The following is a 27468-nucleotide window of genomic DNA, read 5'->3' as shown; positions in this document are numbered from 1 at the left end:
GAGAAACAAAAGCAAAACTTTTGACAATAAAAAGCCTTCTACAATGCAGAAAAAATAAAGATTACAGGGTGTGAGTTTACTGTCATAATAGACACTCTAATTACAATTAAACATAATAGTAAATGCATCAGTTATTACAAGAAATGGAAGCAATAGAAGCAGCCTACCAAATGAGAAGGCACTTCAGGTGAGGGATCCGACTGAAAAATAATCAGGGGAAGGAGGTTTAATGTTGGGTTTTTTTCCTTTCGGGGATACAAAAAGAATCTCAAAAACAAAATAAAAATGTGAAACATGCTGCAGTTCAGGAGGTGGGGTTTTCCCTCCGATTGTGGAGGGAAGGGGGAACGCGACTGTTTCTGTTTTGCTTCTTTAACTGACTTTCAATTTCCTCCTTTTTTGTCCCTATTCATGCACACGTGAAAAAGTAATGTATGGGGTCACCTGTACTATCATTTCCGCTATACTGATTCCTAGAGGTTCAGCGGAAATTGGGGCCCTGTTGTGTTAGGGTACCTGTACAAACAAAGTGTAAGAAACGGTCCCTAACTGCACTTACAGTCTAAATAGACCAGAGAAAAAATGGGTGGGAGAAAAGATGAGTTATTAATTTTGCCTCACTGATTCTCCTGTATAGACTTTTTAAAAAAATTACTGCCTGTGAAGAAAGCTAAAACAGCATTAGAGAGAAAGGAGACCTCAGTAGCGGATATTTTTCCACCCCAACCTGCCAATATCCACTTGTAAGAGTGAGATGGCCATTCAGACTTAAAGCACATGCCTGACTTTAAGCATACAAGTTAAGTGTCTTAAATGTGAGTACTCACATGCTTAAGTATCCTGATGAACCGGAACCTCTGCCTCCATGTATATTTAGTCATTAGGTGTTATATTAACACTACTGACAAGGATGCTAACTAGTGCTATTGGTGACAGCAGTTTTTTTATACATGCCAACCAGGAACTGGACTGAGACCAACTACTCATTTCACAGAGGCCAAACAAACATCATACAGTATAGTATCTACTCACCTGGATCAGTTTCAAACAGGGAAGCTAGTGACAAAAAGCCCCGTATCCCATAGTCATTACTTACATTTATATAAGCACTTACATGAGCTTTACATGCTCAAAGCACTTTACAATCATTAATTAATATCAGCAAAAATCCTCAAAGACATGCAGTCCTTTGATTCTTCTGTACATCTCTTTAATCTCACAGTAATTTGTAAAGCACACATTTTGTTTTAAACTTCCTGTAGGTGAAGAAGGATTAGAGCTCTTCAACTGATAAGAGAAGTTGTGCCTTTTAAAAAAGGCTTTCAGGTCTTTGGGCTGTTGCATGTTCTTTCACCAGACCTTCTTACTACATAACATGCTGCTTGGAGACATAAGATCACTGATTCCAGCAAATGTACGTGTAGGCCTCACTTAAAGAAAAATCAAAATGAGATACCATCATCTTTTTTTCTTTTCTGTTCTAGAAATTGTTATTGTTACAAAGGAAAAGACTAAATAGTTGAATATTAGCACAATGGCTCAAATCCTTTGTAGTCTTGATTTTTATGTTTTTTTAGAAATGTTGCTAGACTGCAATTTTAGAATTTCCATGAGACATTACAATGAATATGAACCTTAGTGTGGTGCATGTATCCATGTAGCTTCCAATGTGTAATTCTATCCATCTAAGATGCTATCTTCATGATATCTGATTGATTTACAAAGGACTCTAGTTAAAACTAGCTAAATCTGACAGTAGTTTATTTTGTCTGTTCCTCTCTTTCTTTTATCCCTTGTTATATAAATAGGCAAATCTTTCTCCAGTCTTTTTCGTCCAGCAACTATTTTTGTTTCATGTGACCATGCTTTCTCCTTATGGGTGGTTAGTAGTTATAATGGGAAAACTATGCTGAAGAGATGAGTTTTTATAATCTGGCCTGAAGCTGTCCAGATTCAATGCCATGTTAATCTCTTGTGGCAGGATGTTCTGTGGCCTGGGGCCAGCCACTAAGAAATCTCTCAACCCTATCATGCATTTCACAAGTTATTGAAAATCCCAGCTTTCCTGATGAGCAATTAAGAGGCAGTCTTTGAAATATTTTAGGCTTAACCCATTTAAGGTTTTGAATAATAAAACCAGGATCTTAAATTAATCTTTAACGCTATGGAGCCATTGCAGTTCAGAAAGCACAGGTGAAGTGTTTGACTACTTAGTAATAAAGGCTGATGCAATCTGCGACAGTCAACATCAACTGGAGCTCTTCAGGGCTGTCACATTCATGTTAAAATAGAGAACTTTGCAGTAATTGAATGTAGAAGCCATCAATGAATCTGTGAAATGATGTGGAGGTGAACTTGAGGAAGAGAATTTCCATTTGCTTTATCACTATGACTAGGTCAATGATTTAAGACAGGGTAAACATTCTGGCTGGATGGAAAGTAGTATATTTAGTAGTAGTAGCTATCCATATATTTGCCATAGTGAAAAGTCCAGAAGGCCTTCACCTGCACCCCATCCTGATGACTGTCAGACAGATGTACTCAATAGATAGTGGTATGGTGTTAGCCAACTCTTTGAAATATTTCCCCTCTCTTCACATACCTCACTTCCAGAAAAATCTGGCCTTCTGATAGTACAAAAAAAAAAAAAAAAAAGAAAAGAACTTCCTTCCACTTCTTTGTTGTGACTGTTGAACATGGAAACAATGGATTGAGTTTATCATCATTCAGCAACTGATATCACTAAGGTAGTGGGTTAGTCATCTGCCTTTGGGGTTAGGGCCAGATTTGGTGTGAAGGAAGAGAACCAGTGAGGTAGCTCTGAACATTTAGGGTTCACTCTGAATTTAGGCTCCTCTGTTGGTGATGTCAGATACCTTTCCAGAGGTCACAACATCACCTTGTTCCAGTGGAATGCTCCTTGCACCCTGGGAAATGATACAGATGACAGAACTGCTCTTAGTGATTGGAGCTGCCCCTCAGTTGGTTTCTGTGTGGGAGTAAGACTACACACTTAATAACTTTATTTTAAACTTTCACTCCACTTTTGTAAATGTTGGTGAAACCTTTAGCTAACTTGCTAACGTCCAGGGGTTTAAAGATGAATTGCAAATATTTCGTTTTTTAAACACCTAAATGTTGTTAAAGATTCCAAAGAATACAAGCTGTGAAGGGATGAATTCTCTTTCCCTAGTTATTCCATGGCAAAGGATGAGGGACAAAAGTGACATTTCATGGACAGTTAAATATTAACATGGAGGTCCAAGTACCAACACATATGTTAGAGGATTGAAGCTATTCCCCTTCCCCTACCGTGAGTTCCTAAAAGAAAAGTTCCTGAGGGAAGATAGGCAGAACTCCCTCTTTTTCCTTCTCTTCCTTCCCTAAGGGCAACCACCAGCATGGTAACATCCATGTGGTAGCAGTTGTCTGGAAAGTCAGGCTGTTGTAGACGTTTGTCGTTTGTTTATTGTAACACTGTACTAATCTTCTTACACTGTCTGGACGTGGCTACGTGTGAAGGATTATCCTCTTGGCCACTCAGCTATTTCTTTTTTTGTCTCCATGGTAGGTGCGGTTCTCTGGTGGGGAACGGAGGTTTCCTCTTGGAATTGGCTCCTATAATTAGAAGCTCTTTCTGAGCTTTCAGCTCCTGATCTCACAGCTCAAGACACTGAGGGTCTTGCTAAACTGCCATCAGGCATCCGTGGCTGGCCTGTGCCAGCTGCTCTGGGCACGTGGGGCTCTGGCTGGGGGGGCTGTTTAATTGTGGGATAGACGTTTGGGTATGGGCTGCAGCCTGAGCTCTGGGACTCTCACACCTCCCAGGGTTCTAGAGTCCTGGCTCCTGCCCCAGCATCTGCACCACACCTGAACAGCCTTTTAGCCCGAGCCCTGTGAGTCCAAGTCAGCTGGCATGGGCCAGCTGCAGGTTTCTAACTGCAGTGTAGACATACCCTAAAGGGCATGGTACCCTAAAAGCAGCATGACTTGAGATTCAGTGAAGGGTGTCACCCTTTTAACTTTGGTCTAAGCTAAATCTTGGTAAAATGACCGGGTTAGTAATACATGCATTTGCCAATGGAAGGCCTCAGGTGGGGCCGTAAATGTGTGATATATTGCAGTAGCATTACTGTTTCTTTAAGGAAGAATCAGGTCTCAGGGGATACCTGATTCAGATACAGAAGAGATTCTTGATGAGGGCTGTAGGCCTAGAAGGATTCACGGACTGATTTTAGAATGGCACCACAAACATCAGGTTGTTGTTATTCATTATTCTGAGTTGGCTCCTGAGTCACAGACTGAATTTCACTAGCCACCTGGCTCCTCTGAAAATGTGGTTTTAGGATTTCCATACATGACTGCAGGTGAGGGTCCCTAATCTGGAACACTGATAGTTATTCCTGGCCTCATCCATTTCTTGAGCAGCCCTTTCCTTGGGAACAGAGTCCCATGTACTTTGCAGCACACTAGCCTATAGCAAGGTCTCCAACTGCTACACTACAGTGGTGCCAAAGTCTGTGATAATGAAATTTCTGCTGCAGATTCAGGTATATTCAAAATTTTATATTTTTAAATTCAGTAAATATGAAACTGAATAATACAATCAGCACAGTAGCCCCTGCATTATTTTGATATTCAAGTTTCAATGTTGGAAGGTTTTTGTGGTGTATTTTACACTGCCTCTGAATTTACAAAGATGCTATAAACATTTGTATTGAGAACACATAATTGAGTTTGCATTTTATCAGGAAGGGAAGCCGGAGGTTTTTGCAGCTGATGAGGAGAAAGTTGGGGCTTTTGGTACCACATTAAGGCATGAGAAATGATTTGAGTTAAGGACATGCAGATACACATTAGGATTTTGGCAGTGCAATGCCATTTGTGAGTGATCTCACTTTTGTGGGGTGGTGAGAGTTAACTTGTTTCCTGCTCCAGATATCCTTGTCAATAACCAGTTGCTCCATTATTCCTCTTTACATTATTTCCCACAATTTATCTAAGAGCAATAGGTAGAACATTAGCTGGATGCTGCTACTAAAACGGTTAGAGTGAAATAGCTACCATTGCTGATATTTACATAGTGCTGCTAGGTTTCAGACTTAACTGTTAATTGAGTTGAACAGAAGCAGTCACACCACTTAGAAGTATTACCTGCTGTTTGCAGGCTCAGGAAGGAAACACTGAATCAGTGACATTCAGAAGGTTGTATTTGCAATCCTGTGGGTTACAGCATGAATCCTTGGCAGGGGATGGATATTTTAGACAGAATCACAGAATTCACAGAGCCCTGAGCATAGATTTCTAATCATCCTTCTAATCTTAGTCTCCAAAATTTTGTTATCTTCTTTAGAAGCTTTTAATATTATTATTATTATTATTATTATATCAGCAGAGGTGTCTTCTTATACCTTCCATTAGTCCTCTGACACTACAGAGTTCTTGCCACTATACACCTGTGAGGCTTTTGCAGTTAAATAAGGTACCAAAAGAACAACAGATTACATCTAATACTATTAGCACACACATCTGTGCAAAGTTAACACTATACCATCAGCCCTCAGCTTTGTTTCATCCATCAGGCAGAAAGTGCAGGTGCTTCAAGGACCTATAGTCCCTCTTTTTGAGGCTTGCAGGCTTTTAAGCACCTGCTCTTCATATTTCTGCTGTTCTTCCCAATCTCACGAAGACTCCTCACATCACCTTTAGGTTCCTCTTTCCTTTTGAATTGCCAGCCACCTGAGCATATTTATATTATTTTGGGGAGAGAGGGCTTCTGCAGATGGTGAGGTCATCAAGGCTGTTGCCTCTTCCTATTTCCTTTTTTTCTGGCTGTATCCCTTTTCTCAATACTCCCCCCACCTGTCCTCTATCCCCCAGTCTCACTACATAGTTTTCTTCTTCAAAGAATTAAATGTTTTGCTTTTGCTAACTTGACTATTTAGTTACATGCTTCATCCAGCTAGTCAGCCCCTCACATGCTTAATTACAAATGAGTAGTGGCTAACGATGCACTTGAACAAAAATTACCACCTTTTGAAAACTCTGACAAAGCTGAGCTATAGCCTTACCGGTTTCTATGTCAGAGAGTGAGCAATGAGAAAATGATCAAACTGAAATCCCCGCACTCCATTGAAATCTAAACTCCTATTTTCATTCTTTTTGGTGAGGTCACTCTCTCTGGCGGAGAAACCAGCTCAGGATCTTAGAGAGGTAATTTTGTTAGAACACAGCACTAATTACATTATTGAAGAGTTGCTTTATACCTCCCCTTGCCACATCCTGGAAATCTCACAAGATTTGCTTTGAACTTTACAACAAAGCCTTTACAATTCACCTTTAACACCTGGAAACTTACGTCCTGAAAAGTTCTAAGACCTATTCGTGGCTGCTAATGAATGCCATGCCAAGAACAGGGTGGGGTTCTGGCCACAGGGAAGTGGGCAGGTTAGGAGTGTTAGATAAAGGAAGTCCTGATCCTCCCTCCTCCTCTCCAATGCAAAAATCGCTCCTCTTTCCTTGTTTGCCTTCTTGACACTGAGGGCATGTCCACACTAACATATGGTAACTAACTAGCATAGGATAAAATCCTAGTGCAGGCAAGATATTTTGCAATTTTCACATGTACTAGCAGGTTGAGATAAACACTGTGCCTGGGATTTAGCTAATACACAGTAAGCCACAATGTGAACTACTATTAAAGACAAAGCCTAACACATGACCTGTTCCCCTTATTCAAAATTCCCGAACTCTTACTCTGCAGCCAGCAGAAGCATCAAGATGTCAGGGGACTGGAGAAAGACCAGTATGAAGAAGTCAATGGGACAAGAACATGGAGACAGATGAGCATGGTGAGGCTGCATTCTACTTGGGAATATCTTCTGGTGCTCAACAAAGGAAGGGCTAAGGGCATAAAGTAGGGAAATGGGAAGGATCTCATTATGTATAGAGAGGGGAGAACAAGAAGGCATAAAGCGAGAGAAAGTGGGTTTCAACCGGGTTGGGTGGGAAGAGACACTGAACAGAAGTAACCTGTTCTTCAGATGCTCAGTGGAAAATGCCGGAGTACAGAGTAAATTCTTCTTCAGTGCTCTAAGGGTTAATGTTCATGTAACAGGGATCCTAAGATAAGTTTACATTACACAAAGGGGAAAAAAATCAAAAAAGTTTATAATACAAAGAAATGGGAATGAAAATAGTTTCTACATCTATTTAGCTAGAGGACAGAAAGACAAAACAGGATATTTTCTCTCTCTCTAGGTAAGGGTGCATCTACACTGCAATAAAAAACCTGTGGCTGGCCCGGATCAGCTGACTCAATCTGGCAGGGCTCAGGCTGCAGGGCTGTCAAACTGGAGTGTAGATGTTCTGGCTTGGGCTGAAACCAAGGGGGACGGTCCCAGAGCCCTAGGCTTCAGCCTGACCCTGGACGTCTAACCTGTCATTTTATAGCCCCGCAAACCCAAGTCAACTGACAGGTCTTAAGCCCAAAGAAGAGAAACACTGAAAGCAGGGGAAGGTAAAGTTTTATGAGGAGATTGCATCTGTACAGCTGTCTGTTCAGTATGAAGTCATCTCTGAGAAGCACATTTATAAAGGAAGCCATAGTTAGATGGAAAATCAGCTCATAGTACATAAGAACAGAAGAATAGCCACACTGGGTCAAACCAATGGTCCATCTATCCCAGTGTCCTGTCTTCCGACAGCGGCCAATGCCAGGTGTTTCAGAGGGAATGAACAGAACAGGTACTCATCAAGTGATCCATCCCATCACCCATTCACAGCTCCTAACAAACAGCAATCCCTGCTCATCTGGCTTAATAGTCATTGATGGACCTATTCTCCATGAACTTATTTAGTTGTTTAGTTGAACCCTGTTATAGTCTTGGCCTTCACAACATCTTGTAGCAAGGAGTTCCACAGGTGACTGTGTACTGTGTGAAGAAATACTTCCTTTTGTTCATTTTAAACGTACTGCCTATCAACTTAATTTAATGACCCCTAGTTTTTGTGTTCCTCAGATTTATCACCTAAAGAGAATGGTTCAGGTTTGGGAATCTCCCTCACATCCTCAGCCATGAAGACCAATGCGAAGAATTCATTTAGTTTCACCTCAAATAGCCTTCTCTTCCTTGAGCGCTCCTTTAGCATCTCAATCGTCCAGTGGCCCCACTGGTTGTTTAGCAGGCTTTCGGCTTCTGGTATACTTTAAAAAAAAAAGAAAAGAAAAAAAAAAGTAGGAGAGCAGTGTAGCTCTGATGGCTGATTACTGAGAAAAGAACAATTGGCAGAGTGTTTAAGTACAGCACAAAGTAGGCAGGAGGTAAAATGAAATGCAATTTTGGTCTGCATGGAAACCAAAGGCTAATCAGCTGGTCAGCATGATTTAGGATGGATTTCTCCATTAAAATGCAAAAGGAAACTTGTATCACTTGACACCTCTTTCTCTGCAATTAAAGTAAAATAAAGGTCTGAATGTTTTTTTTTAATGAGCCCCTTTTCACAGGTAAATGCAAGTTTTGTTAATCTTTGGTCTTATGCAATACTGCAGATCACTTTTCTTTGCCTCTTCCCTCACCTTTTCACCTTCTATCCCTCCTGCCCTCTTTGTTTCTTGCATTCCCCTTCCTTTTTGTTCTTTCAAAGTAGTATTATGGTCACTAAGCTGTTCAACAGTGCAGCGATGATGGAGTTCTTCAGAGAGGCCTGCGTACTGGGAAGGGGTGGTAGGCTAGAGAAGAGATTCCTAGAATTCTGACTGAATTAGGGGAGGGATGCCCTTAAAAACAAGCTGCAATAAACATTTCCAGAGTAAGTTTTAGCAGCTGGAGAATCAGAGTATCAGGGTATTAAAGTTCAAGTACAGAGGAAGTGTATCTGTGAGATTTGTACACATGCCTATTTACTCCTATTATGTAACCTTCAAGACAAAGAGGAAATTCTCAAGAAAGTCTGCACAGCAGAGCTCGATGGTACACTCCATCATCTGAGACCTAGGGCCTGATTGTCCTCTTTTTGCTGGTGAAATTGGTTCCTTGAAATCAACACTGATGTAAACAGGGGGAGAACCAGACTCCTAGTCTTTGTAGGGTCTGAGGTATATTCATCATATTGAAGTAGCACGTTACAGGCTTGTAATAAACACTGTGGTAGGTGCTGTACAAGTACATGCCAATATAGTCCCCACCCTGAAGAGCGTACATTATCAGGCTATTTAACTTCCAGTGCTCATGTGATGCATCAGCTCATAGACGTTATGGCCAGAAGGGACCATTCTGATGAACTAGTCTGACCTCCTGCACAATACAGGCCAGAGAACCTTACCCACACGCTCCTATAATAGACCCCTAACCTCTGGCTGAGTTACCGAAGTCCTCAAATCATGATTGAAAGACTTCGAGTTACAGAGAATCCACCATTTACACTAGTTTAAACCTAGAAGTGATCCATGCCCCATGTTACAGAGGAAGGTGAAAAAAACCCAGGGTCTCTGCCAATCTGACCCGGGTGGAAATTCCTTCCCGATCCCAAATACAATAATCAGTTAGACCCTGAGCATGTGGGCAAGACCCCCCAGCCAGACACCTGGGAAAGAATTCTCTGTAGTAGCTCAGACCCCTCCCCCTCTAGTGTCCCATCTCCAGCCATTGGTGAAATTTGCTGCTAGCAGTTGCAGATTGGCCATATGCCACTGTAGGCAATTTCATACCATCCTCTCCATAAACTTATCAAGCTCAGTCTTGAAACCATTTAGGCTTTTGGCCCCACTGCTCCCCTTGGAAGGCTGTTCCAGAACTTCACTTAAGTATGACTGTACTAGTGAGTGCAAAAAGTCCATAGAAAAAATAAAATAAAAATAAAAGACAGAATAACTCCTAATCAACAAGAAACTGATGATTAGCAGCAGAATTTGTTGGCAATGACAAATATTTATAAATATATCCTTAATATTTGGTTCAAGTGTTTTACTTACATTATCTTCCATATGGAAACCTCACTTTAACATCTATTTTTTGGGTTTGTTTTTTTTATTGACTCACTGGGAAAATTTTATATAATGAAATAGGCTCTCCTGTCAATTTTCTGTTTCTTTTCTATGCTACATGCTGAAATTAGTGTTTAAATTTGCTGCAAACTATTAAAGTGAAATAAACTTTGCGTTCACTATTACATTTTTACTGCACGTTTCCTCTCATTCTCCTCAATTCAGAGACAAAGTAAAACTATGCCACTCTGAAAGACATTTGAAGTATTCAGGGGACAGTGCAACTGGATAGAGAGTTTTGTCATTGTATAGATGGAGGCACTGTGACTTTTAAATAGATGATGATATCCCTATGGGTTAGTTCAGCAGCAACCATTTGGAAGCAATTGTTTCTTCAGAAAAACATTCTTTTCCCAAACAAACTGTAAGAGCACATGATGTTGCAAAAGGTTAAATGACAAATGGTAGGGACAGTTGGCCATAGCTACATTACTCATCAGTCAAATTCGACCGACACTCACTCTTGTACAACAGCAATACCTGTCAAGGTTTATAGGGTTGGTACCTAACCGTTCTGTATTCCTAGTACATAACCTGTTTGCAGAAAACAGGAACTCTATTCCACAGGGATAGTAAAGGTCATACTGGTTATGCTTTACTTACCTGGAAACTACAAGACAGGGTGAAATTTCCAGAAGTGCTTAGGTCCAATTTTCCTAAGTGTCTAAGTCACTTAGGAGCCTCAATTCCATTTTCAAACGCGTCTTAGGCACTTATGAAAATTGGACTTAAGCGCTTTTGAAAATTTTACCTACAGGTTTTTCTTAGAACTGTCATATATTTCAATATTCTTGCAGATTTCATGATAAATACACTGATTAAGCCTCAAGCTAATTAATCAGTACCTTAATTTACATTTGATTTATTTAAGTCATGACATTGCAATATGTAAAGCACCTCCTGTCAAGTGCTGAGTGCCCACAACACCACTGTAGTCTGTTCTCTTATAAGCACCACATAGGACTGGGCCCCATTATAACATCTTTGATAACAAAACCTAAAATAATAACAAAATTTTAACAGCACGATACTCTTTACCACAGATTTCTTATGCAATTAAATGCTCTGATGCGGAGTAAACTTTTGAACATGTAACTTGTGCAGTATAACATAAAGCTTTCTCCCAGAATTGATAAGAATCATCATGGAAGAGACGTCTGTCCCATATCCATTAGGGAGAATACTTGTGTGCGTTCCCACAGGAAAAGGAGAAACAGAGCTTAGAGACAAAGGCTATGCAGAGGCAAAGCTGGACAGTTTGCCAATGAGTAATATAGATTTTTTTTTTTTATTAAGCAGAAAATAATATCTTAAAAAACCCAACCTAATGAATAAATCAGCTGTCTTCATTAAAGAAACGTTAACTGCCATTTTCCAAACTTTATTTTAAGGCATACAGAAAAATATTAGATAAATGTGTATGCAGTTAATGTCATGGGCTGCTAATTGCAGCCCTTTGGAATCTCTCTATAAAATGGTAATGCTCATTCAATACAGTCAGAGAGGGGAAAAAATGAAGCTGAAGTTCTAATGCACAGTGGGGCAGATATATTAGCTCCTTCTGGCCTTTGGCAAAGAGCAGTAAACGAGCCATCAGTGGAACCCAAAATGGCATCCGAAGGACATTTTAGATTCTTATCTTGTCTTCTGGTACTCTAACTCATTTCCAAAACATTTAATTTTTAACTAATTATGGAGTTTAATGACAGAGTGCAAAGGACTGGTTCAGGTTTCAGGCCATTCCAGCAAGGTTTTAACAATAAATCTTTCAGGCTGCAGAATCTTTATGCACTTAGCAGTGATTTATTGACACTAGCAGAGGCAAGTACTTCAAAGGCAACATTATATAAAGAGATGAATTCTGCCTTTGCCAAGTGTTGGAAAGAGCAGTAAATTATATTTAAAAATCAATTCCGAAGGACATGTGATTAATAAAAACATGGTGGGTTTATCTATTTGGTCAACAGACAAAAACTGTATAAATGTACAATTCTGTAAACAACAAGTAACAAGTGGGTATACTTTGCTATAATAGGCATGTTTGATTTCTTGATTGGTAAAGATGTCATAATCATGTTGTTAAATATATAGATTGATTTGTGACAGGTCCATTCAAGTTAAATGGAAATACAACATGCATACTGATGAATTTCCAATTAGCATATACGTTATAGTATACAGGGTTTTTATTTTATAAAACGAATATTAAAACTATTATAGCTTTGTCACTGCTGTAAGGCAGAGATGCAATTTTATTCACTGCACAATTCTTATTTGTGAGGAAAAAAGCAGTCTACTTCTATATAAAAGGGAAATATTTATATATAACTATATATATATATATATATATAATTTTATTGGTATTAACAGAATGCAATACCATACATTGAGCAAACAGAAAGAAAACATTTCAAAATACATTTTAAAAAGTATCTCTCCATAAGATAATATGAAATATCAAGTAATTAGCATTGACATTATTACAATACACCCTTAGCCAAATATATAAAGGAAAATCCACATTCTAACCACAGAGATAGAGGCAAACATTAACTCATAGGGGGCTCAGAACATAATGATAAATAACAATATTGGAATCTACTTTGAGTGACATCCAGACAAATACTGGCCCCAAAACAACCGCATGGAGTCTGAAAGCTATACAGAGAATACCTCACGCCTGTTCTGTGAGATAGCATCACTCACATGTAAGTCCTAGAAGATAAAGAGGGTTTGAAGACTGTATCTGCGTAGTCTAATTAAATCCCAACATGAGGTATCTTCTCCATCATTGTCATCCAAATGAGTTTCAGTGTACCCTCTGATAATTCATTATAAATTAAACAAATATTAAGTCTCCAAATAGTCTGTACACACTTTGACTTGGAAGAATACACTTAATTTAGTATGATACAGCAAGTTAACTTCCTTCACTAATGTGAAGTACACTTAAATTCTATTAGCTTTCTCTGCTTTGCCTGAATGAAGTCATTGAAGTCCATAAAAACAACAGGATTTTATAGTTACCATAGCTGATCCCTCTTTAATTCCTCGAAGTCTGCAGAACACAACTGTGTGTCACCAGAGCCCTTCCCCTGCCATGACCCTCTTCCCCTTCCGTTCTCCCGTGCAGGGGGCAGTATTTTCTGCAACTGCGCTCCATGTAGACGGGATATGATTTTGTGCCTAGTCCCATTGTGGAAAGGATGTATTCTTCAAAAGCCTGGTAATAGGTTTGCCCCTTTAATACTTTCCTGGAGTCCCCATATTCAGACATTTCGATGTCTATGCTTTAAAATGTCTGTTCTCTTTTATAAACATCAAAGTTATTCAAGAAGAATTAAACTTTCTGAACGGAGGCCATTAGGTTGCTTGCAAGAGGCTGAAGTTGAGTCTCCGTCGTGCCAATTCTCTCCGATCTAAATTCTCTAATCATTAGTTTATCAATCTGAGTCCAATCAGTTCAGTGCCAAGAGAAGCGGATCCGATTTGGCATGGAGAGGTTCTATCAACTCTCGCAGTGTATTAGCCTAATATGATAAAGCAGTGATACAATATGATGAAAGAACTGTGATGTGCCATTATTTCCATATCATATTAGTATATTAGAAAAACCATCATGCAATCTTGATACAAGAGAAAATAGCAAATATGGCAAGATTTTCACAAGGTTTTAGCACTACAGTTTCTCGTCTGCATGCATGTGTGCTGATCAACACAAGGACATGGAACTGTTTTGGTTTTATACTATGATCCTTCAGAAATTTCAGTCTCTGGTGCACACAAGCTATGTGGGAGTATGCAGTGTTGCATTTTCGCTTCACATACATACTTTAAAATAAAACAGAATGAAGAAGAACTAAAAGATGTTCAAATAAACCAATGTATATTTACTTCCTCAGTGTAGTCTGATTTAACTGGGATTAGCCCATTCGGCAAGCACTGGGAAAGGTCATGGGAGTGAGGGGGAGAGAAAGAGGGCGATCCACTCAACTTCCCCCGCCCACCCCCGAAAATACAGTGCATGCACAAACATGCCCTACCAGCAGCTAATCTATAAAGTAGCAAAAGAGGCGACACGAGGAGATCCAACTCATTTCACCCTCCCAACTGTAGACTCAGTATTGTGAAGTTATAGGTGGAAGGTAGGAAATAGGGACAAGGCCATTTCATTTTACCTGATTTTTGAACATATGCTGTTAGTGTGGGTTTAAAGATCATCACACTCTTGAAGCTTATTGGATCTGTGTTCTTAGCAGAGAAAGGAGAAAGAGGGGGAAATACTAACATATAGTAAAATTATATAATTAGGGTTAAAAGAGCCGTTTCAAAAGCCAGGCTGGCATAAGTAGACACAATGTCTATTTTACTATATGCTGTATGTATTTTTTATACACACATACATATACACACACATATACATATACACACAATCTTTGATTTTTTAAATTTAATCACTCTGGGAAAGTGCCTCTGGGTTTAAATTACACAGAATAAAAAGGTTTGTGAATATAATCTAGCTTTACTAACGTAGTCAAAATGTAGTTAAATTGGTGAGGTTCACCCATTCCTTCTCAGGAAGAATTTTTTCCCCCCAAAAGAGAACACTAGGATGGGAAGAGGAGATAAGATCAGGAAGTTCAGCTTTTACACTTCAGTGTACAGCAGATCATAAGGATTGAATTAACACAAAAGAGCTACTATCCCAATAATGGAAGAGACGAATTAACAGAAATTCTAGATGGAAAGCCTGATAGGTCTATTTAGTCCATCCCCAGTCTTCTCAAAGAAAAAAGGGTCTCCCAATAAGTAAAACTAAAATGCTATGTGGGGCTGCACATGGAGTTGTATTCTGTCTTTAAATTCTTTCATTGTACTACTTCACAACTAGAAATTGTGCAAGCTATTCTATATGCCAAAGCAGAAGAGGATAGAGGAGGAGGAGAAAAACTTATATAACTATAACCTGAGTATTCAAGTCTAAAGGCGTTCTTACATAACCAATTGTCTAAAACAGTGGCTCTGAACCTTTCCAGATTACCTGTACTCCTTTCAAGAAACTCATTTTTCTGGCGTACTCCCAAGTTTCACCTCACTTAAAAACTACTTGCTTACAAAATCAGACATAAAATACAAAAGTGTCACAGCACACCATTACTGAAAAATGGCTGACTTTCTCATTTTTACCATATAATTATAATAAATCAATTGGAATATAAATATTATACTTACATTTCAGTGTATAGTATAGCAGTATAAACAAGTCATTGTCTGTATGAAATTTTAGTTTGTACTAACGTCACTAGTTCTTTTTATGTAGCCTGTTGTAAAACTAGGCAAATATCTAGATGAGTTGATGTGCCCCCTGGATGACCTCTGAGTACCCCCAGAGGTACATGTACCCCTGATTGAGAACTACTGATCTAAAATAGGGAACACTTCTCCTACTGCAACCGTAAGTAGCAAAAAAAAGGCAGTTTTCAAAACTCACATTACTAACAATCCATTTTGATCAGGTATATTAACCCAGAATCCACTTTGCTTCTGCACACTAAAGGCTGGTTGGTGGCACTGGTAGAGGACATTTTTATGGAGCTAGAATCCAGTTACACTGTGGATTAGAAGGTGACAAATTCCTCAAAGTTCTTTTAGCAAAAGATTCCTGTGAAAAGGCTATTCAGTAATATTTTTAGAAGCACTGTGGTAATACCATCATGCATTGGTAAGTTCCTTTTTATTCATGCTTTACATCTATTATCACAGTTCTATTATTAGTTATCCACAGTGAACTATTAGACATGTCTGAATATATTGCAGTCCTATTTACTCTTTGGTTGTACAAGGCAAGTAAAATAAAAATTCATTTTTATAATTATTAAGCATGTTTGGGGGCTAAATAATTTATTATCTTACTACTTTACAGTAATTGCCATTCAAATGGACAACAGATGCCCCAATGTAACCCTATATTAATAAGAAATATTGTGTTAACTTCATATGCAGTGTTCGTAAATGTCAGCTTTTTAATGGCAGGCACTGTATTACATTATCATACATAGATAGCTTATTTTCTTTTTGCAAATCATTCACAAGCTGACTCTTTATTCTTTTTTTTTTGTAGCATTTGCCAGATAATTTATACAAAGAAGTTTCAGCCTGAATCTGTCAGTTCTATGTGAACTGTTTGCTTTGGCTATTGCTATTCATGGTATGTGACTGATCACCAAAGTCACATGTTATTGCTTCTGTTGCCTTGCAAGAGGTCAGCTTTTTAGAAACCGGAGATCAAATGACAGCCAATGAACAAGTAATTCACTTTTTGGATGAATAAACATTATGAGATTTAAAAACATTTTGACCATTAAACCAGCTGTAGTTCACATACAACAATTAATATAATCCTATGAGGGATAGTGAATTGATCTGATCATATTTATTCATCATTAAAACTGTTCTAAGGGCAAATAACTCTCCTAGAGGAATTACACAACCAAAACTGCTTGCTAGAAATCTTTGAAGATTCCCGCAACTACTATAATAACGTAAGAAACTTATGGAAGTTAAGTATTTGGGCCAGTTTGCAGGAGTGGGAGATACGGTCCTTATCAAAAGTGGCTGTGAGACAATGAATGCACAGAATTGTATACCAACCCAGTGAATAAAACAGAAGTCTTTAGTCTTAGTCTTCAGTCAGATCCTTTAAATAGTTGAGAATAGCACACATTTTAAGAATGACAACAGAAAAGAAAGCAGAAGGTGAGCAGATTTCCATCTGTGGGAAATGATTGGGAGTCGCACTCAACAGGAGAGCCCACTGAGACATCGGATTTTAAAACGACTGCAGCACACAGAGTTCTAAATGAAGGTAGTGATGTATAAGGTGAAAGCCATCATGCAACGTTGCTTAACTTTTCCCCTGTGAGAGTTGCACACAGATAATGAGGACATATTAGCAGTCATTAATGAGCAGCTAACTTGAGAGAAGACTTTCACTTTGATCTGATTTTTAACAAAATGCATAATACACCACTGCAGTATCCTGGGAGAATACTTTCTCACGAATGCACATGTTATGTATTTTAATTTCTAAACAGATTACAATATGCCTAATGAATAGTAATACAGTGTTTCTAGTAAATTTTCTTATTAACAAAGAAGTATACGGAGTAATAGAAGGCTTATAGAATTTCCTATTCTTGGAGTAAATACTTAATTTACAGAAAAGCAAGCCCTTGAATTCACACTTTATAGTGAAAACCAGTGAAATATTAAATGCACTTTACATCTATTTTATCTCTGTTAGCTGTGTATCAGTGTGTATATGTATTTCTATCTCAATTTACAAATTCTGTTCATCATCTGTTCCAATAATTTAACCATATTTCTAGTAGATTTATATATATGCACTAGGAGCCTAAGCCTGTGACTTAAGTAGCCAGGCTGTGAACTAGCAGTGAGTACAGACTTTGGGGGAAAGAAACAGATTCTTTCATCCCCACACAACGTTAAGTGCTTCATTGCTGTTTCTGCAGCTCTAGGACTGCTGTAATTCTCTCTCCTCAGGGGAAACAGCATGAGTATTTTGTTTGGAAAGCTATTCTGAGAAGTCTAAACTCCTCTTGATGAATGCTGGGAGATTTATAACTATTCATTTTAAAGGGTGGAAAGCCACCACCGTCTTCAGGATTGTGTAGGTCAAACAGAAGCCATGAAGAGATAAGGGGGAGCTGGATGGTGCACAGGAGTAACTGAATGATGAAGGGCTTTAATGACACAGCTAACATTGCCTCTCAATACCCCATCAAGAGAATTAGTATATGGCATGCTGCATAACATGAGTTGTTTTGAAAAATGATGGCTTAGATGATGAGGTAGTGGGTCACAGGAGTCACACAGCTCTGGATAATGCTTTATAGAAAGATGCTACTGCATTAACTGGTAAATGAATTGACCTTGCCCAGATGGAGCAAGGAGCAAGGAACGACCACAGCTGAATTATGAAGGAATATACTATCTTGCATATAGCAACTTCCATTCTTTCCAACATAACCTGTCTTTTTAGAATGTTCTGTATCCTTATAGAACTAAAAATAACAAAACCAAGAGGGAACTGACTAAATCTCACAATATTGGGAAAAGTGGGACATATCTTGCAAGGCATTAACGGTGGTGGTATATTAAGAAATGTAAAACCATAATTTCTTGTTAAAGTATCTCCTTTTCTTTTATGGAGAGAGAAACAGGAAAGAAATCATGGGGCTGGCTCAAAACATGGTGATTCCAGGGGAGCTCCTTGTCCTGTTCATTTTTCACTCAGGTAGGTTTACTAAATGCTTCTTTTTTGCATAAATAAGCATTGATTCCTTTCATACTGCCATACACAGTTCATATATCCAGAATGATTTGGTCCCTCTCTCTCTTTCAAAAAGCTACATTAAAAGAATTTCAGAGTTGCAGAATGAAGCGCTCAGAAAACCGGCAATGCCAAAGTTAAGATTGCCTGTGTAAACTTAACACTATACACTTGGGAATACACATTGCAACACACCACACTACTTTTTTCCATGACACCTGCCTTATTTAGTATGCGGGTACATTCGTGCTCTGTGAGAGTGAAATTCATCCCTGTGCAGAGGATCAGCACAAGATCTATGAACCATTTAAGGCCACAAAGCAGGATCTAAATAGGACTACAGTGGTGATTAGGCCTCGTGTTTGCCCTCTGTATGGGGTAAATTTCATTCGAAATTAATGATTGATATTTATTTCTATCCTTATTGCTCAATGTGTGGCCTTTATATCTAATAGGCTGCACACCATCCAATAACCATATTGAACGAGGTTGGTGTCTTGCAGATCCAGACCTCATTTTCTCCTCAGTTCTGCCTCCTTTACTACCTCCTGCTGAGGTAATACCTAATATAGGCATGAACAAAGTTACAAACTTTTTTATATAATGGCAGAAATGCTTTTGTTTTACTCTCTCTGTTCCTGAAAACAGCGGAACAGTTTTGGCTGATTGCAGGGGAGCCCCTGGACTTTACTGGTCATTTATGAAGGTTTTATTAACTGGATAACTCGACAGCTCCAAGTTGCACTAGACAAGCAAGGATGTTGTTATAGCAGAACAGCAGTTTTGTTATTGTTAAGGTTAAGACCAGCTTTCTGTTTAAAGCCCGATTCTTCTCAGTACTCTAAAACATACATTCAATAAAAGATACAGATTGCCAGAAAGCAACAGTTCCACTTCTTGAAAAATTTCAAGATTTAAAAATTTGCTTTTGCTCCAAAGTTAAACAAAAATGTGACCTTTTGAAATTTTTCAAGAAAAAACATGAGAGAGAGGGAGCGAGTGAGCAAGCAAGCTCACTGAATGGCCAATTGCCTGGAGTTCAGGGCACTCACCTGGGATGCAGGAGGCACCTGAGTTCAAGCCCCTGGTCTGCCTGCCTGACTCAGAGCAAGGACTTGAGTTTGGATCTGCCACATCCCAGGTGAGTGCCCTAATCATCAGGTATTGGCTATTCAAGGATCTCTCTCTCACTTCTGCACTGGGCCTGAGGAACCTTCCTGATGAAATTTTTGTTGAAACTGATATATTTCGTCAAAACCTTGACTGATAATAATTTTGTCAGAAAATTTTCAACCAGCTCCAAAAATTGGGTGCCCACCATGCAATAATAGAAACTATTATTGGTAGATGTGTAAAGTTCTTTCCCATTTTGGTGGGGCTTCCACTTTCTTCTCAGAATTATGAGGATCCCACCATTTTTGCTTATTTTATATCCTCCCAGTCTTGAGGTATACCTTGGTCACCCATTCTTCTGGTGGATGGGACTCCATTAGAGCCAGTAAACCCCACTCCTTTAATTGTTCACAGGGATCAGGGCAGAGTGATGTACTGCATATGCCAGGCTGAACAAGTTTGAGTTTGGGGCCAAGATACTATGTTGGGAGTATGGGAAGGGTCTTCTTTATGCAGAAGCAGAGCATTTAGTAACTTCTCTAAACTAGCAGAGATGATTATTCCCAGATTCAGGAAGCCAGCTAGTTGGGAAAATAAAAACAGTGTGATTGCACACAGAGTTTGGAAAAAGTTCATTGTTACTTGTAAACATAAAGTTAGAGATTTTATTTTTTCCATGAGGGGTGGGGTATCATGTCATTAAAAGAACAGGGACCAGAAAGAGGGAGCATTATGATGTTCTGTATATGTAAATATACATGAAGGAGCACAAGATGTAATTTGGATTCTAGCTGTTCCTTCTGTGTAAATTGTGAATTCACAAAGTGATTATTGACCTTTCTGTATATATCTGTACATTGCATCCTCCAGATTCCTCTAGCAAATAAGTTATTTATTTCAGTTTGATTATTCTCATTTATGAGAATTTCAGATTATACACAAAACGGCTCTGTTTGTAATGGAGGCCAATGCCAGTTCTAGTGTTAGTCTGAGCTGAAATTAGTCAAATTATCTGTGATTGCCAAAAGCTCCACTTCATTTTACCAAAACCTCCCCAGTTTATACATTGGATAGACCAAAGAGAGCACTCCCTCTGAGCTCTCCCCGCTCCCCAGGCCTCCCTGCCCCATGCAGCAGGCTCTACAATTCCAACATACTTGTCCAGTGTCCTGATTAAACCACATTTCCAAGTATAGCCTTCACTTGTGTTTCTAAACTAGTCTAATGCTTTGGATTTGAAGCTTGGAAATAACAACAGAGAGTCCCCCTCCATGCTCATTTTGTTCTTTTCTATTTGGCAAACTTATTTTAACTTGTATTCTCTCTGATATTGCTGAATTTAATATAGAATATTTAAAGTCAATTAATGCTATTATCATAACAAAAATGCTTTTTATAGCTGCTTCATTGATGTCAGCATAATTCTGGGAATGGTTTTTAACTCCTCCGGGAAAGCAAAGGAAGCACAAAACATTGTGGCTTTGTACATCCAGCAAAAGAATGGCTATTTTGAAAATACCTTAGTAATGAAATTTTAAAAATCCTCATATTTAGAATCTGAAGAGTAGATAACATCAGGTTTTGTATTAAACTATTTCAAAGTTCTGCAGAGCTTGTAAATGTCTGGCCCTATGATTAGATAGAGATGATGATGCCTGGGATGATGCCTCCCATGCTCCAGATCCCTTGCTGTGTAAAAGGGATACAGTGGTGTAAAAGGTCTCTAAAAGCCCAAGTTCTGCCCCCTGGAGCAGTTCAGAATCAGAAGGGACTAAACTGCTTAAAGCCATTTTAGGCCCACCCTTCCCTTGATCTGAAAGTCCTATGCTGTTGTCAGCACTCTTGTCTCATACCCAGGCCCACTGCGTTTTCAAGAATCAACCTTGCTTGTCATGCCACGTTGATGCATTGGATTACCAGCAAATTCAGTCTTGGGTGGGTCGGATACCAGGGTTCTGCAACCTGCTTCGTGACAAGCCACATGGTTTTCGTCTTGATTGGCTGGTGACTATATATAAACTTCCTGCTTCGCTTCCGGCCTTGTCTGAGCAACAAGCCATCTCCCACTAGTTGCTACTTGGACCCACCTGACCCTGCCTCGCTGCCTCATCTGACTCCATCAGCAACCTTGCTGTATCTTCCCCTTGGACTGGATCTCCTGGTGATCGGATCTCTTGCTCAAATTCTCACCACTGATTGGGACTGCCCTTTGACCTGCCTGACTACTGGGCATTACAGCATTACCCTTCAGTCTCCTTCTGATCTTACTCCTGCTCCAAGGAAAGGGGGCATGGAATACAGAGGGGCAGCATCACTGGTGCCCTCCAGAACATCAAGTTCCCAGCAGCCGATCACCCTTCTACAAGAAGAAAGCCAAGCAGTATTGGTCATGGTGGACTGGCTCCAAGTGAAAACCCTCATCCTTCAGAGACACAAATGGGAATGGCTTCTCTAGTCTAGTGGCCCACAGCCCTCTTAGTATCCGAGCCCATGGTTCCTTTACTTGAGCATTATGATGGTATCCACAGCAAGTTTTGTAGCCCAACCCTCTGCTCAAAGCAGGACTAACCCCAACTAAATCATCCCAGTCAGGGCTTTGTTCAGATGCAGCGTAAAAACCTTTAAGATGGAGATTCCACCACCACCCTAGGTAACCCATTCCAGTGCTTCACCACCTTCCTAGTGAAAAACATTTTCCTAACATCCAACCTAGACCTCCCCTACTGCAACTTGAGACCATTGCTCCTTGTTCTGTCATCTACTACCACTGAGAACAGCCTAACTCCAGCCTCCCTGGAGCCCTCTTTCAGGTAGTTAAAGGTTGCTATCAAATCCCCCCCTCATTCTTCTCTTTTGCAAACTAAACAAGCCTAAGTCCCTCAGCCTCTCTTCATAAGTCTTGTGCTCCAGCCCCCTAATCATTTTTGTTGTCCTCCGCTGGACTTTCTCCAACTTGTCCACATCCTTTTTGTAATGGCGGGGTCCAAAACTGGACACAATACTCCAAATGCAGCCTCACCAAAGCCGAATAGAGGGGAATAATCACTTTCCTCGATCTGCTGACAATACTCCTACTAATGCAGCCCAATATGCTATTAGCCTTCTTGGCAAGAAGAGCACACTGTTGACTCATATCCAGCTTCTTATCCACTGTTACCCCCAGGTCCTTTTCTGCAGAACTGCTGCCTACCCCATGGGTCCCCAGTGTGTAGCTGTGCATGGGATTCTTCCGTCCTAAGTGCAGGACTCTGCACATGTCCTTGTTGAACCTCATCAAATTTCTTTTGGCCCAATCCTCCAATTTGTTTAGGTCACTTTGTATCCTATCCCTATCTTCCAGAGTATCTACCACTCCTCCTAGCTTAGTGTCATCTGCAATCCACCCCATCCTCCATATCATTAATAAAGATTTTGAACAAAACCAGCCCCAGGACTGACCCCTGGGGCATTCTGCTTGTTTCCGGCTGCCAGCTAGACATCAAGCCATTGATCACTATCCGTTGAGCCCGAAGATCTAGCCATCTCTCTATCCATTTTATAGTCCATTCATCCAACCCATACTTCTTTAACTTGCTGATAAGAATACAGTGGGAGACTGTATCAAAAGCTTTGCTAAAGTCAAGGTATATCACGTCCACCACTTTCCCCACATCCACAGAGCCAGTCACCTCACCTTTCTGAGAGTTTTTGGAAGCATTTTCGATGATCCCTACCAGGTCCTCACTGTGAAGGGGGCCTTATGAAGGGTCATAAGCATGTCATTTCCAAAGCCTGGCAGCAGATATGGCTTGGACTGAATTGGCCCAGCTGCATGAACTTCAGACAGGCTTGAGGAATGAGATAAAAGAGTAACTGGCCCGCATGAAGTCCCCCGCCAAAGGACTTGACACCTTTATTGAGCTTGGTATTCTGATTGACACTTGGCTTAGTAAGTGGCAACATGAGAGAAGAGAGTAGCCAGTTCATGCCCATGCTCCACCTGCAACCCCCTAGCCTGAGCCCACATAGTTGGACTTGACATGAGTTCGGCTGAACCCTTCTGAACGGGAATTCTGGTGATGAGAGAATTTATAATTTTCCTGTGGCAGCATGGGCCACGTGGTATCCGCCTGCCTAGCAAAGGACCCGAACTGTGTATCTTTGGGAAATGCCCTTGCATTTGGTTATATAAAAAACCCCACTGGGAAAGGCCTTCCTGGCATCTGCCTCACCACCTCGAGATCGTCCCCTCACCTGCAGCTCCAGCTACAACTCCGACTTTAGAATTCCAGACAAGCTGTTCCCCTTCAGTGGGCTTGAACAGACTCTCAGGGGCCGGAGATAAATCATGGTCGCCACTGTGGCCCAAGTACCTGGTCTCCCTGTACAGCCTAAGGCTGCCACTAACCTGGTTGAGATAGTTGATGGCTCACTGCCTGTGTCTGGACCACAGAACCATGATTTCCTGACTGATGGAAGCAGTAATTGGTGAACACCATGAACTCCTTCAGTTCAGCCTAGTATGGTCCCTACACTTCCTGTGATACCTGGAATCCACTGGTTGACTAAGCATGACCCGAGTATCTCCTGGCGGCAGCACACTGTGATGTTTAGCTTGGAATACTGCTGAACCAACTGCCTTTTGGCCCCCAGACTCAAGCTTCCGAAATCCCCTTCCAGACACCCCACCCAGGCTACAGGTGTGGGGGAGAGGACATGGGATCAAGAAGCAGAATGGGCTTCCTTACTTCTAGGGTCAGCAGTTTCTCTCCCCATGAGATACCAAGAGTTTGCAGATGTGTTCAAAAAACAGAATTTAGACATCCTCCATAAATTCAACTGCCTGATCAACTTGCAGTCCAGCGCTAAAATACTGTTTGGGAGAATGCACTGAGTCTGAGTCTTAACTGGAAGTTCTTGAGGAATATATATTCATGAGAATCTAAAAAAAGGTTTCATCCCACAGTGCACCTCCAGAGCTGGGGCCCCATCTGCTTCGTAAAAAAGGATGTATCTTTGAGGCTGTGTGGACTACCGTGCCCTAAATAAAATCATCATGTGAAATCGATATTTCCTACCCTGATCATGGAGCAGTTAGATTGAGTAAGAATAGCTGGACATTCATCAAACTGAAACTCAGGGAAGTCTAAAATCTAGTCAGGATCTGGCCAGGACACGAGTGGAAAACCATATTTTGAATACGTTATAGCCATTTTGAATACAAAGTGATGCCTTTTGGCCTTACCAACATGCCTACAACTTTTCAGCACCTGACCAAGGATGTTTTGTGGGATATATCAGATTACTATGTGGTCGTCTACCTAGATGACATTTTAATCTATTCTGAAGATCAACCCATGCATGAGGAGCATGTGAGCAACGTATTAGGAAGGCTTCACCAACATGAACTCTATGTAAAACTGGAAAACTATCTTCAGGCAACCCACCTTTGAATTCCTTGGGTATAAACTGTTCTGCAAAGGAATCCGCATGGATCCCCAGAAGGTAGAAGTGAGTTGTGACAACTGGAAGCATTTGGATTTGCAAACTTTTACAAAGATGATATACTTCATTCTACCCTCCAGTGAGGACACCACCTGTCACTTCATGTCCCACATTTACCACCTCTGCGGCTTCCCAGATCACATTACTTCAGACTGAGGATCCAAGTTTGTGTCATGGTTTTAGAGAACAGTATTCCCCTTACTCGAGTTGCATTTCTGCCTCTCCTCCACAAACATATGGCCAGTTAGAAAGAGTGAATCAGGTACTGGATCAGTACCTATGAGGCTTCACAAATTTCCACCAAGATGACGGGGTTTCACTGATTTCCATATGCACATTGACCCAGATGAACTTGTTTTTTGCCAACTACAGTTTTCATACATTTTCATCCTGCAGTGCCTATGGCACTTGCTGTTCCCGCAGCCTTGGATCTAATACACCAAATCCAACAAACCCAAGAGGAGCTAAAGTGACATCTTGATGCTGCCGAGAAAACTACAAGCATTATGCTGACTGGCAACAACAGGGAGGTCCCATTTTCATAGTGGGACACCAGATGTAGCTATCACTTAAAAACGTCAAGAATGGACAAGCCATCCGCACACTAGACCGTCCTTAGGTCCTTACAGATCTGCAGGCAAATCAATCCAGTAACCTTCAAGCTTTGGCTTCCCTGATTTCTGCGTGCATTCTGTATTTCAGGTTTTTCTTCTTATACCCCTCTCCGACAATCCTTTCCCTAACCAAAAACAACTCTCCCACTAATTCAGATTCAGGGACAAGAAGAGTATCTCATCCACAAGAACCTATACTGCCAGATATGCAGAGGAAAATTGTGGTGCCCTTATCGACTGGGAAGGGTACAGGCCCAAGGAGCAGACCTGTGAACCAGCTCACCGTGTACAAGCCCCTGGAAAAGTCAATGCCTTCCACAGAGCAAACCCAGATAAGCCTCTGGTACTCTGAGGTCATCCCAAAGGGGGGATAATGTCAGGACCCTGTTTTGAAACCCCAGTTTTGAACATAGGCTCACTGGGTTTTCAGGAAGTAGCCTTGGCCATCATGCCACAGGATTAGTAGGGAATTCACAGACTTGACTGGGCCAGCTTCTTGCATTCAGTGACCTGCTTTCTGATTGGCTAGTGACTATATATAAACTTCCTTCTTCCCTTCTGGTCTTGTCTGAGCAACAAGCCATTGCCCACTAGTTGCTACTAGGACCCACCAGACACTTCCTTGCTGCCTCATCCAACCCTGTCTTGCTGTACCTTCCCCTTGGATTGGATCTCTCAGCAATCAGACTCTTGCACTAACTCTGACAAGTGATTGGGACTGCACTTAGACCCTCCTGAGTCTTGGATATTACAATTGTGCCAGAGATGCAACACAGGATTTCAGCATTGATTCTCTGCAGCTTTGCACCTTGTGTAGTCATTTACAGAATGGTAGCATTTTATGACCACTTTGCACAATTGTAAATGATTATGCAGGTCAAAGGCATTGGAGCACCAAGCCCAATACTGAAACATAGATACAGCTATACATATATTAGCTGTAGACACATACACTAGACAGACCAGATAAATAGAATATTTTGCCTTTTTTCCTTCCAACACAGCTCAATTTTCCATCACCACCTACTGCTTAGCCATTCACTTTCCACACGTAAGAATCCATGGACTAGAACCCAGTTCTGCATAGCCTAGGACGGGTGATGTTCCCCCAGTGCAGCCATGAGGCTATAAAGAGCCAAAAGCAGGGAGCATTGTGGTGAGTATGTGTTGCAGGAGGTACTGCCCAAGGGACCCAGAGTGAATGTACCCTCTGATTGACCAAACACCGTATTTAATGCTGGAGAGTGCCCCAGGAAGTTGTCTGAGCAACCACACAGACTTCAGGCCTGCTGCAACTCCAGACCTCATCTCATCTTCTGAAGTCTGGTCTCTGATCTCAGGCTGACTCTGACCTTGATTCCTGCTTTGTAATTCCAGCTTGGAACAGCCTCTGATCTCCCCAATCCTGGCCTGACTTTGACCCCAACTCTTGCATATTGAACCTGGCTCTAGCAAGTCTTCCACCTCTCCTCACTGACTGCAGTCCCTGACATGTGGATCCCAACCCAGCTGTGACCACTAGACCAGACCACCTATGCCATGGTCCCTTATGCCATATTTCACTGCTTAATTTAGCCTTGGCAACACTCAGTCCATGTAGCTATGAACAGAGCAACAGTGGGAGATTAACAAGCTGTTGATATGGTTGTTTTATATCTGCACAATGATTTGGTATCTGAATTTAATATATATTTAATTTGAAAAAGCCACATTAAAAGATGTTAAGTTAACAAAGTGAAGCAGGCAAAACTCTGGAAATGACAACGTTAAGCTTCCCTGTGTAAACTTAATATTGTATCCTTGAGCAGAATAGTCATATGGCTGACCACAAGCATTTCAATATCATGAGTCAGACACAT

At 40.6% G+C, this 27468-nt stretch overlaps 1 protein-coding gene across 2 annotated transcripts in view; it reads right to left on the bottom strand.

The window, feature by feature from the left end:
* CNKSR2 (connector enhancer of kinase suppressor of Ras 2) overlaps window positions 1-27468 on the bottom strand; it is a 330096-nt gene that overhangs the window by 8167 nt on the left and 294461 nt on the right. The window lies entirely within an intron of this gene.

This window comes from Emydura macquarii, unplaced genomic scaffold (genome assembly GCF_026122565.2).
Source record: "Emydura macquarii macquarii isolate MOO-44397 ecotype Brisbane River unplaced genomic scaffold, CSIRO-AGI_Emac_v2 contig_1043, whole genome shotgun sequence".
NCBI lineage: Eukaryota > Metazoa > Chordata > Testudines > Chelidae > Emydura > Emydura macquarii.
Note: the sequence above shows the minus strand (reverse complement) of the source record. Positions and strands in the feature narration are given on the sequence as shown.